General features: G+C 41.3%; 1 protein-coding gene across 5 annotated transcripts in view; it reads right to left on the bottom strand.

Annotated features, from left to right (window-relative positions):
* Positions 1-17,755, bottom strand: part of ST6GALNAC3 (ST6 N-acetylgalactosaminide alpha-2,6-sialyltransferase 3) — a 567,689-nt gene that overhangs the window by 290,488 nt on the left and 259,446 nt on the right. Inside the window, exon 1 of one of the 5 annotated variants that reach the window (XM_059899447.1) lies at positions 202-211. The exons of the other annotated variants lie outside the window; for them this stretch is intronic. The gene's annotated coding sequence lies outside the window, so the exon portion shown is untranslated. Of the gene's footprint in view, positions 1-201; positions 212-17,755 lie in introns of those variants that run through there. 5 annotated transcript variants of the gene reach the window in all.

The following is a 17,755-nucleotide window of genomic DNA, read 5'->3' as shown; positions in this document are numbered from 1 at the left end:
TCTCGTTCTTCTATACTATTTCTTTCTCCTGCTTTTACTCTAAGGAAAAGGGATTCAAAAAGGGATTTAAAAAGTCAGCAACAGGAAAGCGGGATAGGTAAATAGGCCCACGGGGGCAGTGTCTGCTCCTCGCCGCTGGGGGAGAGGAGAGCTGAGCCCACGAGCAGGGTGATGGTGTCCGCTTGCTTTGCCCACACTTACCCACGCTCGGTAAGGAGGGCTGGCCTGCTCCAGGCACAGCAGCTGTCAGCTTGGGGTTCAGCAGGAATTGGTTGCAGATTAATCAGCTGTTCCCTTGTAAACCAGAGCCAAGGGTCCTGAGGGCCTAGAAGGACAGACAGGTGTGGTGTGTGACAGAGAGAGGAAGGCTGGAAGAAAGAACTGAAAGAGACTGGGGGGCCCCAACAAGGGAATGGAGAGACATTTGATACTTTGATAACTTCTACTTCACAATGTTTATAGCTCTCTTAAGAGAGAGGTGGAACTACTGGAGAATGACGGCTACTCAGCTCTTACAATACACCAGCATGGAACTCATTTCTACATACATTTTCCTCATTTAAATCTCACAACAACCCTGTAAGTATAGCATATTATTCCAGATCTGGCAGTTCTCAAAATTCTTGATCTTTCGTCAATACCATTCTCCTCTCTAGGGGCAAAAAGAACTAGCTTAATATAGTAGAAATGGTCTTCACTGAACACCTGGCTATTCTTCTAGACACTAGAGACACAGCCACAGTGAATAAAATGGACAAAATGCACGTCCTTGTAGAGCTCACGTTCTAGTGGGGTAAACAGGCAATAAATTAGATAAATAAGCAAATTAGAAAGTATGTCAGATATTAGTAATAGCTAGGGAGAAAAAAATGCTGGGAAAGGGAATAGGACATGCAGAAGGCAGGGGTTGGGTAGGAAGGCGGACCAGGGAACGTCTCCTTAGAAGCATAAGGGTGACAGGTTCCTCGTAGACCATGTGACTTTCTCAATCAAAAAAATCTCCCTTTGGGGCTTCCCTGGTGGCGCAGTGGTTGGGAGTCTGCCTGCCGGTGCGGGGGACGTGGGTTTGAGCCCTGGTCTGGGAGGATCCCACATGCCGCGGAGCAACTAGGCCCGTGAGCCACAACTACTGAGCCTGTGTGTCTGGAGCCTGTGCTCCACAACAAGAGAGGCTGCGATAGTGAGAGGCCCGCGCATCGCAATGAAGAGTGGCCCCCGTTTGCCGCAACTAGAGAAAGCCCTCTCACAGAAACGAAGACCCAACACAGCCAAAAATAAATAAATAAATTTTAAAATGGTCCACATCAAAAAAAAAAAAAAAATCTCCCTTTGACAGACTTTCCTGTCTTCCCAGAGGAGCTAGAGGGAACAGTTTCCATTCCTGGCCTGTCATGGTATACTTGGCTCTTCCTCATCGTCAAGTCTCAGATTAAATCTCAGGAAGGCCAATCCTGGCTAAAGTTGCTTTCCTCATCCTTTACCGGCCAGCCATAACTCCCTAGCATAATATCACATCTATTTCTTTCATAACACTTTCAACAATTTGCAAGTTAATTGCACGTTGGTTTATTTGAGTGTTTGTCTCCCCCACTGTTTGTATTATGAGTTCCAGGAGGCCGGGGATAAGTCTTGTCCCACACCTGCCCACATCTAGTGCTCAGCTCAGTGGCTGACAGCTCTTTGATGAATAAATGAATGAATATGCTACTTATAGCAATCCTCATAGACAGCCTTAATTCCTCAGTAAAAACCTGTTTTACAATTACTTTTCACCAGCACATTTATCATATAATGTAAGGGAATCCTGCTATTCTGTGGCATTAACACGCTATCAAGAAAATAAAAGGCAAAGAATATCAAAGCACTTCAAAGCTAGAAGGTGTTTGGTCCTCATTTCTCCTCTGTAGTCTGTAGGGTTTTGCTTTAGATGCTGAGGAGAAGAAAGGAGAAGTAAGGTAGGCATTTGTTCTGACCTTGAGGACGGGGAAGGCCGCCTGCATACCAGTAGTTGACAGGCTATGATGCCTCAGAGTTTTTCTAACTGTTCTTCCTGGCTGCGTGCCTGGCTTCTGTCTGGTTTGGACCAGTTTCCCAAGCTTTCTAGGTTGCAGATGCAGCTCCCATAGAACTCAGAACACACACTGATCTTGCATTTTTATTTTCATTCCTCCTGGTTTGGAGTTGTCATCATGCTTAGCCTTCCTTTTCCTTTTTTTTTTTTTTTTTTTAACAATCCCTCCAGACTGCAGAACAAACTGATATTAAAGCATAAGTTTTATAAGAAAGGCTCTTTCGCTGAAAAGTGGTAGGGCTGCAGATGTCCATTTTACTTTTGTTACTTTGTGTCTAAAAGGAGAAAGCTTCAGAACTCAGATGATAAAGCACACACATTAGTCTTTCAGTTCTGAAGATATTTATCTATCAAAAAGTGGGGAAAGGCAGCTTAGAGAAACGCATTTAGGGAAAAAAAAATCTAACAGGATAATCAAATTAATGACTGAAATGCCTTTTAGCTAAAAGTGGCTTATTCCGCTAAAGGAGGATGGAATACACACACATCATCTATGACCTTGCCGTGGTCATTCCAAGATTCGTGATGCAAAATGCACTGAGAAAGCCCCCTTAAACCTAAGATGTTAACAAGTAGGCACACAGGCCAGCTCTAGACTCCCAGCGCCTTTGGGGTGCCTCCTCCAATCCCTGGCCCCTGCTGCCAAGGAAAGCCTTACTCCCAAACACAAAGCCTTCCAGCATTTTAATTTTCTCAGCCTTTTATAAAAACTAGACCATTTTATCACCTGCCTTGGAGAAAGAAGTGTGCAGATTATATTTCAAATATTTCAATTTCATCCTTTGGCAGAGTTTGATTTCTCCTGGGGAATTAGTTGCTGGCAAGGCTGGGCTGTCAGAGACTGTCCTAACAGCTTCTCTCTGGTCCCTGGCCAGGCAGGGGCCAAGGTCTTCAAATTCCTCAATGATTCCTTTCCCAGGATGGCTGTGCACCATTGTGAGCGACAAGCTGACCGCTCAAAGCCCCAGCTGGCTTGTGGGGAGCACTCTCCTGGACCAGAGAGGCGTAAGAGGTGAGACCGGCCACAGCAACAATGATCTCCCATCCATCCTACCCTGTCCTCACCACCCCCCAAAGATTCGTCAACCTGAAGGGCACACACAGAGTCACCATCAGCTCCTAGTTGAGAAAACTCTCCTGTTTCTGGGCCTCTGTGCCCAATTACCAGAGCCTTGGGCCAACAGCTGTTTCCTCTTGATTTCTGTAGACACAAAACATGAAGGTTAACCTCTGGGTCACTTGGAAGCCCCACAAATACGGTCTGAGGGACCACAACAATGATAATAACTGATATTTGCAAGGTGCTTTGAAATTCACCAAGGGTTTTCATGTTTGCTGCCCGGAATACTAATGACAGCCTTGTGAGGTAATTATTTTCATTATCAGCACTGGTTCCTTCCCTGTACTTTAAATCCCTGAAACAAACTCCTAGCTCGGGACATGTGTTCTTGCCTTTTCTTCTGTCGAGAACAGTCTTCCTTCAGCTATCTGCACGGCTTTCTCCCTCTCTTCCTTGAGGTTTCACTTTTTCACAGAAACCTTCCCCAAACACCTCCTATGAAATAGACTGGGACTCCAGCTCCCCTTCCTTGCTTCAGTTCTCCCTCATAGCACTTATCACTTATCTATCACTTGTACATTTACCTATTTTTTGTAGTTTATTGGCTCCTGTCACTAGATTAGATGGCCTGTGCTGTTCACTGCTCTATCCCAAGTGCTTAGAATAGTGCCTGGCACATGATAGGTAATCAGTAAATAATTGTTGGAAAAAATGAATGAATGAATGAATGAATGATCGAGGCCCATTTTACAGTGCACCGCACCCTATTAACAGAGTAGGACAGCAAGAGGAAAAATGTCTGACTCAATATATGAGTTTCCTGTCTCTGCTATAACACATTACCACAAATTTACTGGCTTGAAACAACACAGATTCATTATCTTTCAGTCATGGAGGTCAGAAGTCCAAAATGGGCCTTATTGGGCTAAAATCAAAGTATTGGCAGGGCTACATTCCTTCTGGAGGCTCTAATGGAAAATTTGTTTCCTTGCCTTTTCCAGCTTCTAGAGGTAGCATGCGTACCTTGCCTCGATGGTCCCTTCTTCCAACTTCACTCCATCTTCTAAACTAGCAGCATAGCCTCTTTAAACCTCTGATTCTGACTCTCCTGTCTCTGTCTTTCACTTATAAGGACCCTGGTGATCACACTGGGCCCACTAGGATAATCCAGGAAAATCTCCTCATCTCAAGATCCTTGACCAAATCACATCTTCAGCTCCCCTTTGCCATGTAAGGTAACATATTCACAGTTTCCAGAAATTAGGACATGGACATCTTTGGGGGCCATTATTCTGCCTACTATACTCAAGGTCACTCAGTAAATAGCAATGCTGAGATTATAATGCAGGTTAGGCTTTCCAAACCAATGACTGATTCATCAGAAAGAAGGAAAAGGAAAACTGAGACAGCATCACTACCAAACACAGACAGGTGGCAGTGGCCTGGGAACCATTCCAACCTCTTCTGTTGTACGCTCACCTTGATTCCATCCTAGGTGGATATCCTGGTAGATAATCCTGGATGACAGTGACGTCCACAGACCTAATTTCTTTATCTGTTGACAAACGGGACATGAACTTGGCCCCAATTCTTTGGGTCAGAATCACAAGCAGAAGTGCTCGAGCATAGGGTTTCTCAGCCTCAGCACTGATGATACTTTGGGCCAGATAATTTTTTGTTGGGGGGCGAGAGTGAGGGCTGTCCTGTACTTTGTAGGATATTTAGCATCAGCATTACTCTTGGCTTCTACCCACACCGCCTCCATCCCAGTGATGACAACTAAAATGTCCCCCATTATTCATAAATATCCCATGGGGTGGGGAAGGGATTACAAAATCACACCAGTTAAGAACCACTGCTCTAGAGGAAGCAGACCTAAATGCCACAGCCCCGGTGCAGGGGGAACAGGGAAGTCAAGCCTCCAGATGAATTCAGTGTCCAGGAATCTGAAATTATAGGTGTCTCTGTCTTTATCTACATTAGGCCCATCACAATAAAGAATTCTGGCTGAAATACATTTGGCTGCACTGAGCATAAAGTACTTCCCCACACTGCTGGCAAAACATAATTAACCAAATGACAATGGCTTTCACATACACATTGATTCCTGTAATTTCAAGTCTCCATTACTAGATAAATCAGCAGCAGAATTATATTTATCAGGAAAAGCCTCCTCTCCTGGCAGACTTTTTGTTAAAAATATTAATCCTAGGGCTTCCCTGGTGGCGCAGTGGTTAAGAATCCGCCTGCCAATGCAGGGGACACGGGTTCGAGCCCTGGTCCGGGAAGATCCCACATGCCGTGGAGCAACTAAGCCTGTGCGCCACAGCTACTGAGCCCACGTGCCACAACTACTGAAGTCCCTGAGCCTAGAGCCCCTGCTCCGCAATGGTAGAAGCCACCGCAATGAGAGGCCCACACACCGCAACGAAGAGTAGCCCTCACTCGCTGCAACTAAAGAAAGCCCGTGCACAGCAACGAAGACCCAACACAGTTAAAAATAAAATAAATTAATTTAAAAAAAAATTAATCCTAGAAGAGTAATACTCTCCCTCTGCTTTGTAAAGCAGTTCACCCATAAAAATGTTAATAGCCACAATATCATTTTCAGTATGCTTTTCTTCCCTTCGCTGTGCCCCTACCAGAGCAGCTGTGGGCTCTTCTGACCAGGAGGCGAGATGTAAGTAGCTGGTCCACGGAGGGCCACATGCTCAAGGGCTGCCGGGAGAAAGCTTTGCAGTCCTTGCGCAACTGGTAATTCCTTGTCTTGGCATTCACCACTTCACACAGCCCTTTGGAAGTGTCGCTCTGGGCCAGAAAGCGCAGGAGGGTTAATATCACCCCATCCCCCAGTACTGGAGGTGGAACCCCATTCGATGTGACCAAGTTATGCTAGGAAAGTACATAGAAAATGTCACAGCCCCCAAGTGTTGAACAAGCCCCTAGGATTCTCCCCAGGCTCGTGAGTGTTATTTAGGTCAGGGCTTCTCAAACATGCAAGCAAACCCTCTGGAGATCCTGTTAAAATGCAGATTTTGATTCAGTAGGTCTGGGCTAGACCCTGGGATTCCACATTTCTAACCAGCACCACAGGTGATGGTAACCTATAGATCACACTTTAGGTATCAAATACTAAGACAACCTGCTTTTTAAACCCCTTACCCTTTAGATAGCCGGAAAAGGCCTCATTCCAAGAGGAGGATATCCCTGAACAGAAGCCACTGGTACACTTAGTTCCACCTCACACACAAAGAGAAGTTTGTTTGCTGCCTCAGTTACTCTGCATTCCAAGCCATGGGAGAGAGAATTTCCTGACTTATTTCTGTATCACTGTAATTGCACAGTAGCTTCTGCCATTTGTTAGCATACACATCTGGCAGTCCTCTTGCCTCCGGGGCCAGCAGGCTCCAGACTCCAGAGTCCTGCAGAGCCCGGGCGACCAGCCAGCTGCTGACACAGCAGCCAGAAGGGGCTTGGGGTCTGTGGGAATGACTGTGCTCCACGTCCAAGGGGGTTCAGCCCAGCCTCTGCTGAAGTGACAGGAGGGGACAGAGCTGGGCGGAGAGTCCGGAGATTCCGGAGATCAGAGGCTGGCCTCTGCCTGGACCGACCGGCATCCCTCGAGCTGTGGGCAGATTTGAACAACTGGGGCTGCGAGGCAAATGCAGATGTCTTCCTTGGCCTGCGAAGGGAGCTCTGCTAGTCTGCACTCTCACGGCATATTAGCTTATCTGGAGGAAGCCTGGCTACAGGCTAATGCAGCTGCTCTTCACAATCTCACAGCAGCCCAGACCAAGAGGGGAAGAAAGGGATAATCACTAAGGAATCCCTTTGATATGGCAGGGTGGGATGGATTTCTGCTTAGATTTCAGAGATACGGTTCCCCAAGGAATCAGCTCTCACCCCTGCCTGCACCACCCAATCAGCCTTGCCCTTTGACCTTGACCTTTCCCCTGCCTCATATTTTTCCTCATCAGATAAATGGGAATAAAAGGAGATACTCTTCACAGAGGTGCTGGGAGTGCAGTGTCTCGAATCTGGCATTGAGCCAGGGGTAAAAAAATCTGAGATGTCACAGTCCTCACCACTAATAGTTGTTTTATTTTGGACAAAATAAAACAACTTAAACGTATAGTTACTTAGTTTCCTCACCTACATAATGGGGCTAAGATCCCAATGATTATCTCATGAGTTTCTAATGGAGGTCAAACATGAATATGACTGTTGTAAACTGCCCCAAATGCTGAGATTCCATCACTAATGCCAAACGAGATACAAGAGCCTTGTTTACACCACAGAGATACACTACTGTTTAGAATTGGAGATCTCTATACTTAAGCATCTTGGGATTCACTTATACGGTAAATTTAAGAGCATTCCATGACAATCATTAGGGTAAAACAGAAAATATTCTGTGCCTTGCCATGCTAGGAAATACAATACTATGAAACATGTTTTAGATCAAAGTCCTATTATTCTAACAAATAATTGAGATGATACCAAAAGAAATTAAGATAACTGAGCCCTACCTTGCTTCCCTTATGTAAATGCAATCTACCCTGAGTTCTTCTTGGTAAGCTAATGGCACTCTGAGGAAATCCACAGTGAGAAATTGTAGCTTCCTCCCAGCCTTCTCAGCCTGCCCTAGCATTTTAATCTTTGCCTCATGTCAGGCAGGCTTTGAAAGTGTGACCCTGCCTTCCAGACTCACTTATTCTCTTTCCCCAAAATAGGAGTCCTTATTAAAATCCATGCAGCCCCTTCAGGTGTGGCACTGCTGGCTGAGCCCAAATTGAAAACATTGAAAATAGCAAGTAAGAAGGGGAAAACAATTTTACATGGCTCTTTTGGATCAATAAAATTAATGATTTTTACCAGGAATAAGTTATTCTTACTCCAGCATGGTTAGAGATAGGTGGGTCAGTCAGTCTAGGCTGGTGGAATAAGGTTTCCCTGTAAGAGATATTCATTCACTTAACAAACATTCCTTGAGCATCTGCTACGTGCTCTATGGCAATTGGAAAACATAATTTGGAAAAGTAGGTATTAAAAACCTCAATTAATTATTTGCTTGGTCTTTATTGAGGTAGGCATCAGGTAGAGTTCTACTCCCAAACGACCTTTTGAAGCAAGTAGATGCAGACATCTTATCAAATAGTGAAAAATGTAGAGTGTGCTGGACCAAACTAACAAAGTCAGTAGAGGATTAAATGGCATCAACTCAAGCATTTTTAAAGAGCTGGAATAATACTATGAATATGTGTAACTCCTGAGTGTGCATTAGAATCACCTGTGAAGCTTTCTAAAAATACCTGTGATATCTGTGACAGAGCCTAACCTCTGAAAAGCCTAGCCTCTCAAAGTATGGTGCCAGGACCAGAAGCATCAGAATTATCTGGAAACACATTACAAATGCAAACTCTTGAAACTGGCCTCAGGTCTACTGACTCTGAAACCCTGTATTAGGGCCCAGAAATTAGTATTTTACCCAAAGCTTCAGGTGAATCTGATGAATATTAAAGTTTGAAAATTGCTTCTCTAACTCATACTTTCCAGGGACTTAGGTGTGCTTATAGAAGAAGTCAATTTGTCATTGGATTATTTCATACTATTGTGGTTCCCACAAAAGCAAAATATAAATGGAGAAGTCTCAGTGGAGGAGAATTAACTTAAACATGGCGACAGAATCACATCCTTATGAGTTCAAACTAAAGATTCGAAAAGATACATGTACCCCAATGTTCATTGCAGCACTATTTACGTTAACCAGGACATGGAAGCAACCTAAATGTCCATCAACAGAGAAATGGATAAAGAAGATTTGGTACTTATATACAGTGGAACATTAGCCATAAAAAAGAACGAAATAATGCCATTTGCAGCAACATGGATGGACCTAGAGATTGTCATACTGAGTGAAGTAAATCGGACAAAGACGAAATCACATGATATCACTTATATGTGGAATCTAAAAAAAGGGTACAAATGGGGACTTCCCTGGTGGCACAGTGGTTAAGAATCCGCCTGCCAATGCAGGGGACACAGGTTGGAGCCCTGGTCTGGGAAGATCCCACATGCCGCAGAGCAACTAAGCCCATGTGCCACAACTACTGAGCCTGTGCTCTACAGCCCGTGAGCCACAACTACTGAGCCCGCGTGCCACAACTACTGAAGCCTGCGTGCCCAGAGCCCCTGCTCCGCAACAAGAGAAGCCACTGCAATGAGAAGCCCGCACGCTGAAACGGAGTAGCCCCCGCTCGCCGCAACTAGGGAAAGCCCACAGCAACGAAGACCCAACGCAGCCAAAAAATAAATTAAATAAATAAAAAATAAACTTTAAAAAAAAGGGTACAAATGAATTTATCTACAAAACAGAAACAGAGTTACAGATGTAGAAAACAAACTTATGGTTACCGGAGGTAAGGCGGGGAGGGACAAATTGGGAGATTAGGATGGACATATACACACTACTATATATAAAATAGATAACTAATAAGGACCTACTGTATAGCACAGGGAACGCTACTCTTCAATGCTCTGTAATGGCCTATATGGGAAAAGAATGTAAAAAAGAGTGGATATATGTATATGTATAACTGATTCACTTTGCTGTACACCTGAAACTAACACGACATTGTAAATCAACTAGACTCCAATAAAAATTTAAAAATTAAAAAAATAGATATATAGTTAGATAGCAAGTTTAGAAAATCATAAATGGTATAATTAGGTAAGCATGGATTTGGTTGGCCAATGTCAGAATACTAGAAAGCAATAACAATAAAGAGAAGCTTCAGAGAAGAAATCTTTAGCAAGGACTGCCTTATCCAGTGTATAATAAACACATGTAATTCTACCAGCTGAAATCATCTTTGAAGTAAGAGATACTATCTTACTAAATTTATTCCTCAAAGGTTGGCAATGCTTAATGGTTACAGGTTCAGATTTTTGATTTGCTTGGGTTCTTCCACCTAGCAACTCTATGATCTTGGGCAAATTAATTAACCTCTCTGTGCCTCAGTATTCTAATCTATAAAACGAGAAAACAGTACCAACCACATAAGATTGTTGTGACAAGTGTGTTCTTATACGTAAAGCACCAGTAAGCACTTGATAAATGTTAGCTACCATAGTCATTATCATATGTTCTTTGTATCTCCTACTGCATCCGGCCCATCATTCAAGTATTTGTTTTCTTAAATTGAAAGATATTAATAAAAGTCTTAGGAATTTTACAATACATATAGACAGGGAGTGAAAACATGCATAAACAAGGATAGCTAGATTCACTGAGAAGAGAGGCAGAAGATAATTTTTTCATTGACTGATTAATAAGAAAATTTTAAATGAAGGTTGAGATAAATTGATGGATGTCAAACCCATAATTGGCAATTATGAGAACTTAATGGTATTTGAACAAAATTATAGAGATAAAAATAGAATCTTAAGATTAGAAAGGATCTTGGCAAAGCGTGTATTCCAAATCAATAGAAGAATATATATTTGGTAGCATCCCTGTGAGTCTTGGTACAAATACTTCCAGTCATTGAGACCTCGTTATTTGACAACATAGCACATTCGAATTTTGAACAGTTTTAATGCCAGAAAGTTGTTACTTATATTGAGCTCAAATCTGCCTTCACACCTTCCAATCACTGTCCTCCTTCCTGTGATTCTTATGAAATACAAATCTTCCTGAGCATTCACACCCACTGAACATATTGTAACTGAGGAGAGCTACATCGCTGGATAAAACTAATTTATTTTTCTGTTAGGGTTGAAATAAATACTACCCTGAAACTCAGACATTTAAAACTATTTTTGGATGTGCTTCTCTCTGTGTGAAGGCACCACTACAGACAGGAAGGGAATGGAAGGGACTTGAGATATACAGAGGACTCGACCTTTAGGAGCTCATGGGTATATAGAGGAAGTCAGCTCTGCACACAAGCAATGGGAATAAATGGTTATATGTGCTCTGATAGAAGTAGGTAGAGGCTACATTAGGAACACAAGCACACCAAGGAGAAGAAGGTAATCAGAAAAGGCCTGGAAGGTAGTTCACCAGGTAAACGAGGGGGAGGGGCAGACATCTGAAAATTCAGAAAGGCATGAAATACACTGTGTATTTTGGAATTCAAAGTGATTCAGCATGGCCAAAGCTTTGAACACCATGGGGGGGGGGGAGTGCAATGAGTGATAAGCTGAGAGGCAGGCAGATGTCAGAGTCTATAGACTGAATGGTCTTAAGGACTAGTCATATTAATAGATTGATTCACAACACAGGCTCTACCCTTGCAGCCACCTTATCCACTACCTCAAGGAACGCCATTAGCCCTGAGACACTTAGCACAGCCTACACATGGTAAAAACCTGATTCATCATGGCCTTATTTCTTTCCAAGGACGTGGTATCGACTCTGTTCTATACAAGGTAACTTAGAGTTCAGTGAAGTTAAGTACCTCACCTCAATCTGAGCACTACGGGACCAGCATAGGAAGATCAATCTCACAATTTGTTGAGTCCCAAGTTTTCCAAATGTTTCCGAGTCTTTTTCATGAATTAGAAAATGAGAAAAAGGAAATGGCTGGGTAAAGAAAGTGTACGACATCCCAAGGCTTCAGTGAAGAGGAATTGATGGGGTGCAGGCTCCAGTTGTTGGCCAATTAGTGATGAAACCTCCAGAGGAGCATTCTAGCAGGTTCAGCTCCCACAAGACATCTGAACCAAATGTTTTGTTTTCCCTTTGGGGAACCCCACTGTCATTAACCTGGGGAAGCTCCATTAAAAACACTCATTTGGTGAAAGGTAGCCTGTCCACACTAATGCACTGCCACAGACTTAACTCCAGGTTAGGAAAATCGTGAAAGTGAGCACAAGGAAATTTATAGCACTAATGACTTTAACAAATCTGAGCTGATTAACTGGATGCCATGAACTGAAATCCTTGTGTTCCAATCAATCTTCCAGGAAACTTCATGAAAGCACACTTGAGGGAGAAAATCCATGAGATATTCTAGGCAGGTTTCTTTACAAAAAGAGAGGAATAATCAGGAAAGACACAATACACTGACAAGTAGGGTAATCATTAGCTAGTAATTCTTAAGTTAACACTCTTTGGTAAATAAATGTCTGCATTTACATTAATTTCCCATAAAAGGAGTCTTAACACGTTTTCGAACAAAGACCCACTTGAGACACTTACTCATCAGAGAAAAATTTGCCCTAATCAGTTGGAAGTCATCGGGAAAAGACAGTGATAGGACATTTTCAGGATAAGACCATTACCAGAATGGGAACCCATAAATGATTCGTGAAATGAGTGACCGGTCAGATGAGGAATTGATAGCAATTCATCCAGTATTTAAATCGATAAGTTGCAGAACGTTTAGGAAATAATGGTTATGGACAAGAAGTAATGCTACTGATGTAGCATTTGAACAGGAAAGGGGGAGAAAGTTTCTACTCAATCATTACTTAGAGAGTCGAAGGAGTGAGTGACTACAAACAGGAATGCATCTGGATATACCCTTCTGGGCATCTGTTTGTGTGATTAATTTTCCAATAAAGTTAGAATAAGTTTCTCCTCATGAGCTGTAGAAAACATCCACTCCTTTCTCCGTCCTGTTCCACTACTCATTAAAAAGCAATTGTTCTTTACATCAAACTATGCAGTGGTTCATCTCCTCCCATTGGTTGGGTGAAACCACTGCAGATCTGAGTGACTGAATAGTCAATGATCATTTTAAAAGCATCTTATTCAAAAGGAATGGCCAATAGCCTCACATAGTTATCACAGCTATGCTAGCTAATGTCTTTTGGTCCTCAGTATCCATTTTTACCTCCTTCTGTGCTCTTTCTCCATCCTACATAGCAAGGGCTGGAAAACTAACAGCTACATTTCCCAGATTTCCTGGCCACTAGGGTTCTGGATGCCATTTACATTCTGCCAATGGAAAGCACTCCTGCAAAATGTGAATTGCAGAAGGAAATGGGGCTCAATCTTCCTGTAGCATTGGTGGCTGAAGGGTAGCCTCTGGCAATTGTAGCATTTTCACTGATTAGACACCATATTTGTGATGTGGAAAACTGGCACTCCCAGTAGCTTCCTGCAGTTATCTGACCTTGAATAAGTTATGTACCTTCTCTGTCCCTTGGATTACTATTTGTACATAGTGGGATAATAATATTGTGTGGGGTTCCTTTGAAGACTATGGAGGTGTTAGGTATTACTTCTGCTGCATAGACCCACCTAGAAGAATGCCTGGCGAAAAGAAGTGCTTAATAAGGGCTAGCTAAGGAGATGATGATTTGAGACCAACAGGATATAGCTGACAAAGGAAGAGATGTGATGTCAGAAGACAGAGGATAGCTGTGTGGCACTTAACAAATTACTTAACCTCTGTGCTTCATTGGTTGAATGTTCTCAATTCAAAGTGGAGAATATATCAAGTTCACAAAATTATTAAATGGGATAATATGTCTATAAACTTTGCAAAGCGTAAAGAATTATACAAGTGTTTATCATTATTAGTTACAACAAAAAGTGCTGAAGAGGGTCACAGGAAGGAGCTGTGACTTCTACAGAGAATCAGGCAAACCACCATGGAGGAAATGGCCTTTGGACTGGGCTCTGCGGAATGGGTATATTTTCTACATGTGAAGACAGCAGAAGCTTGCCAGTTTGAACTAAGGCATGAAGGTGAGAAACTGGAGGGCCAATATAGAATATATTATTCTTCTTCTAACATCTTTTCTAGTAGTTATGCCACATAAGCTTTGAGAAACAGTTAAGAGAAGGAATCCTAAGTGGAATCTCCTAATTGGCTTTCTGCATACTTAATAGAAAAAAAAAACTAGTCATGGGGGCAGGACACGTTGAAAAGAGAAAGCTCATGGGCATGATTATGTAGCCTACACAATTTAAGATGCATTCTTCTACATTAAAAGCAAAAAAGAAAAAAGAAAGCTTCCTACTAGCAGGGAAATGTCAAGGTGGCTCAGATGGTGAATATTATTCTGTGGCCATGATTCCTATGGTTTGTCAGCGTAAGTATTTCTAACACAGGCACGCCACTCACTGAAGAGATGAATGACCTCATGTTAGGTGACTCCATTCCCAACTTCTAAGTGGGGATAATAAAAACAGGCTGAGAGTGGGTTATTTAATGAAAAGGGAAATTATAATGATCATGCTGGTTTCAAGAAGCAAGTAAGCAAATTGACTACAGACCCATGCACTAAAAAAAAAATAAACAAGTAAATTCTGGAGATGATGAGGGCAATTGGAGTCAGGTCATATTCATGTGGCTCCCACGGATATCAAAGACAAATCTGCCTCTCTGAAGGAGATATTCAAGAAAGAAACACAAGGGCTATTTGGCATATAGCTCAGCACCTAAAATTGTGCCTCATTTTCATCCTCTGTGGATTTCTGATGGTATCAATTTCCACCTAATTTAAAATCAAGAGAATATATTACCATATTCACCAAGTTCTTTAATTTGATAAAGTCAACATTTTCACACTGAAAGGCTGTCCTGAACACATCCTGTCTGAAAGCTCATATTGTTTCAAGAATACAGGGTTAAAAGGCTCAGTGCAGCCAGGGATGAAATACAGTTATCAACCATACTGCTTTTGAAACAGGGCTTAAGTAACTCATAAAACAGCAGTTTCTTTTGAAAAATGTAAGGAGAGAAATATGAGGTCAATTCATCAGCAAGATAGCAAGATAGCAAGAATGGTGGTGTTCTGGTGGTTGTGCCTACCAGTACAATACAGTAAAAGTCAGGAGGAGGGCTTCGCTTTTGTTCAGTCCAGATGTGAACTGTGACACGATAATTGACTTAGATCAGCTTATACTAGTAAGTAAAAATCGCAACTCTTATACTCATCATCTACAACTCTTACACATCATCATCAACAAAAGCAATCAAGATTAAGTCATATATGAAAGATCTAAGCCAATGAACCCTGAGCAAAGGAAGTAGGGTCGGTATAAAGAATAATGTTTCAGCACATTGGATGTTCTGGAGTCTGGATTTCAAGACTCAGCCCTGCCATTTTGAGCAAGTGTGATTTGGAGCAAGTTGTATAACCTGTCCTTGTCTCTGTTTCCTTATCTACCATATAGGAGAATAATTTTATATAACTCAGAGACTATTTGTGAAAAATTTTCAAATTCAATGCTTCATTAAAAGACTTCCATAGACACTGTTATGGTTAATTTCATATGTCAACTTGCCTGGACCATGATGCCCAGGTATTTGGTCAAACATCATCCTGGATATTTCTGTGAAGTTTTTTTTGGATGCAAGTACCATTTAAATTGGACTTTGAGTAAAGCATATTACACTCAATAATGTGGGTGGGCTTTATCCAATCAGCTGAAGTCCTAACTGAACAAAGACTGACCTCTCCCAAGTGAAAAGGAATTCTGTCAGCAGACTGCCTTTGGACTCAAACTGCAACTCTTCCTTGAGTCTCAAGCACAGTGGACTGCCCCAGCTCACCAGGCCTCCACAACTGCATGAGCCAATTCCTTAAAAGAAATCTCTCTCTATATATATACACACATCCTGTTGGTTCTGTTTCTCTGGAGAATCCTAATACATACATCATGAAACAGATGAAATTAATTGGCATAGATGGTTCAAAACAAGAAAGTACCATCTTGATAAGTTTCAAGAGAAAAAGCATAGTCATTTCAATATAGGCCCCAAAGTCATTTGATAAAATTCAACACATATAGATACAATTTTAGAAAAATAATTTTAAAACCAATTGAGTTCTTCCTTAATATGGTAAAGAAAACCAAGTCAGGTCAACTTTATGCTGAGTGATCAAGCATTAGAAGCGCTCTTTTAAAATTTGCAATTGTTTGATAAGCTCTGGTCAGTGCAATAAACATTGAAAAGAAATGAGAAAAAGATCATTTAAAAACATTGGTATTGCACACCAGAGCAATCCAAAGGAAACTTCTAAACCTTAACTAGAACTCTTTAGTATAGCAAAAAATGCAAGACAAATATGTGAAATTAATAGCATTTCTGCATACCAAAATTAAACAGCTATAAATATGATTTTAGCTTGTACTAAAGATAAGAAAAAGAAAACAGCTCAGCAAACATTTATTGAACTCCTATTAGATGCCACAAGAACTTTGTTTAAAACTTTGTTCAGCAAATTACTTACAAATTACTTGTATAGATAATACATTCTTAATAGAAAGAGGAACTGTTATTAAAACGTTTGTTTTTATTAAGTTAACATATAATGCAATTCCAATCAATATTTCACTAGTGTGGGTAGATGAAGTTATTTGAAGCACATATGCATTCTCTCTACACTCACCTCCATAGGAGGAGTACACTCCACTCCAGTGATGTTGGACTTGGCCATGTAACTTGCCTTGGCCTCATGGTGGGTGAAGTGTACTTTCTTGCATCTTCATATTGGGCTTGGCTCTGTGACTTGCTTTTGGTCAATGAGATGTCAGCAGATGTGAAGCCAGCAGAAGCTTGCAATGTGCTTCCAAAGTTGGGCTTAATCTCTTGTGCTTTTGCCTTCCCCATGAGAAGAATATACTCCAGTTGGCCCAGAGGTCATCAGTGAAGAGTGACACAGGAAGCAGACCTGGGCCCAACTTGCAGATTTGAAGCTAAGCCCAGCGGAGCCCACTGGATGGGCGGTATCCCCATTGACCCACAGAAGAGTGAGCAAGAATCAATTATTATTGTTTAAGCCACTGAGTTTTGGGGTGATTTGTTACACAGCACTGTTATGCACATAGTTGTCTGATACAACACAGACTTTCCATTTTGTTCAGCAAAATGATGTAGAGGTGAATTAATATTCTGAAAAAAAAGGTGAGCAAAGAGGAAGCAAGTCTAATCCCACAAGGAACAATAATTTTAAAAATAGTATTTACCAAAAACAAATGTTGATCAATGAACCAAAATAATGAGCACAAAAAATAGAGCTAATAAAAATATATATATATATACACACATACATACATATATATACATATATACATTCACACACACACACACACACACACACACACACAATGGACTATTACTCAGCCATAAAAAAAGAATGCTATTTGCAGCAACATGCATGGACCTAGAGAATATCATACTAAGTGAAGTAAGTCAGACAAGGAAAGACAAATATTATATGATATCACTTATATGTGGAATCTAAAAAATAATACAAATGAATCTATATGCAAAAGAGAAACAGACTCACAGACACGGAAAACAAACTTATGGTTACCAAAGGGGAAGAGGAGGTGTAATTACGAGTATGGGACTAACAGATACAAACTACTATACATAAAATAGATAAGTAACAAGGATTTATTGTATAACACAGGGAACAATATTCAATACCCTGTAATAATCTAGAATGGAAAATAATCTGAAGAAATACATATATAACTGAATCACTTTGCTGTACATCTGAAACTAACACAATATTGTAAATCAACTATATTTCAATTTAAAAAATAGAAAAAAATTGTGGGCAAAACAGATACTTTTCAGAAAAGTGTTTAGAATTGTATGATCCTTTTTTTCTTTTCTTCTTTCTTTTCTTTTTACTGTATCTATATGAGA

This window comes from Balaenoptera ricei, chromosome 1 (assembly GCF_028023285.1).
Source record: "Balaenoptera ricei isolate mBalRic1 chromosome 1, mBalRic1.hap2, whole genome shotgun sequence".
NCBI lineage: Eukaryota > Metazoa > Chordata > Mammalia > Artiodactyla > Balaenopteridae > Balaenoptera > Balaenoptera ricei.
This window is presented reverse-complemented; position numbering and strand designations above follow the sequence as displayed.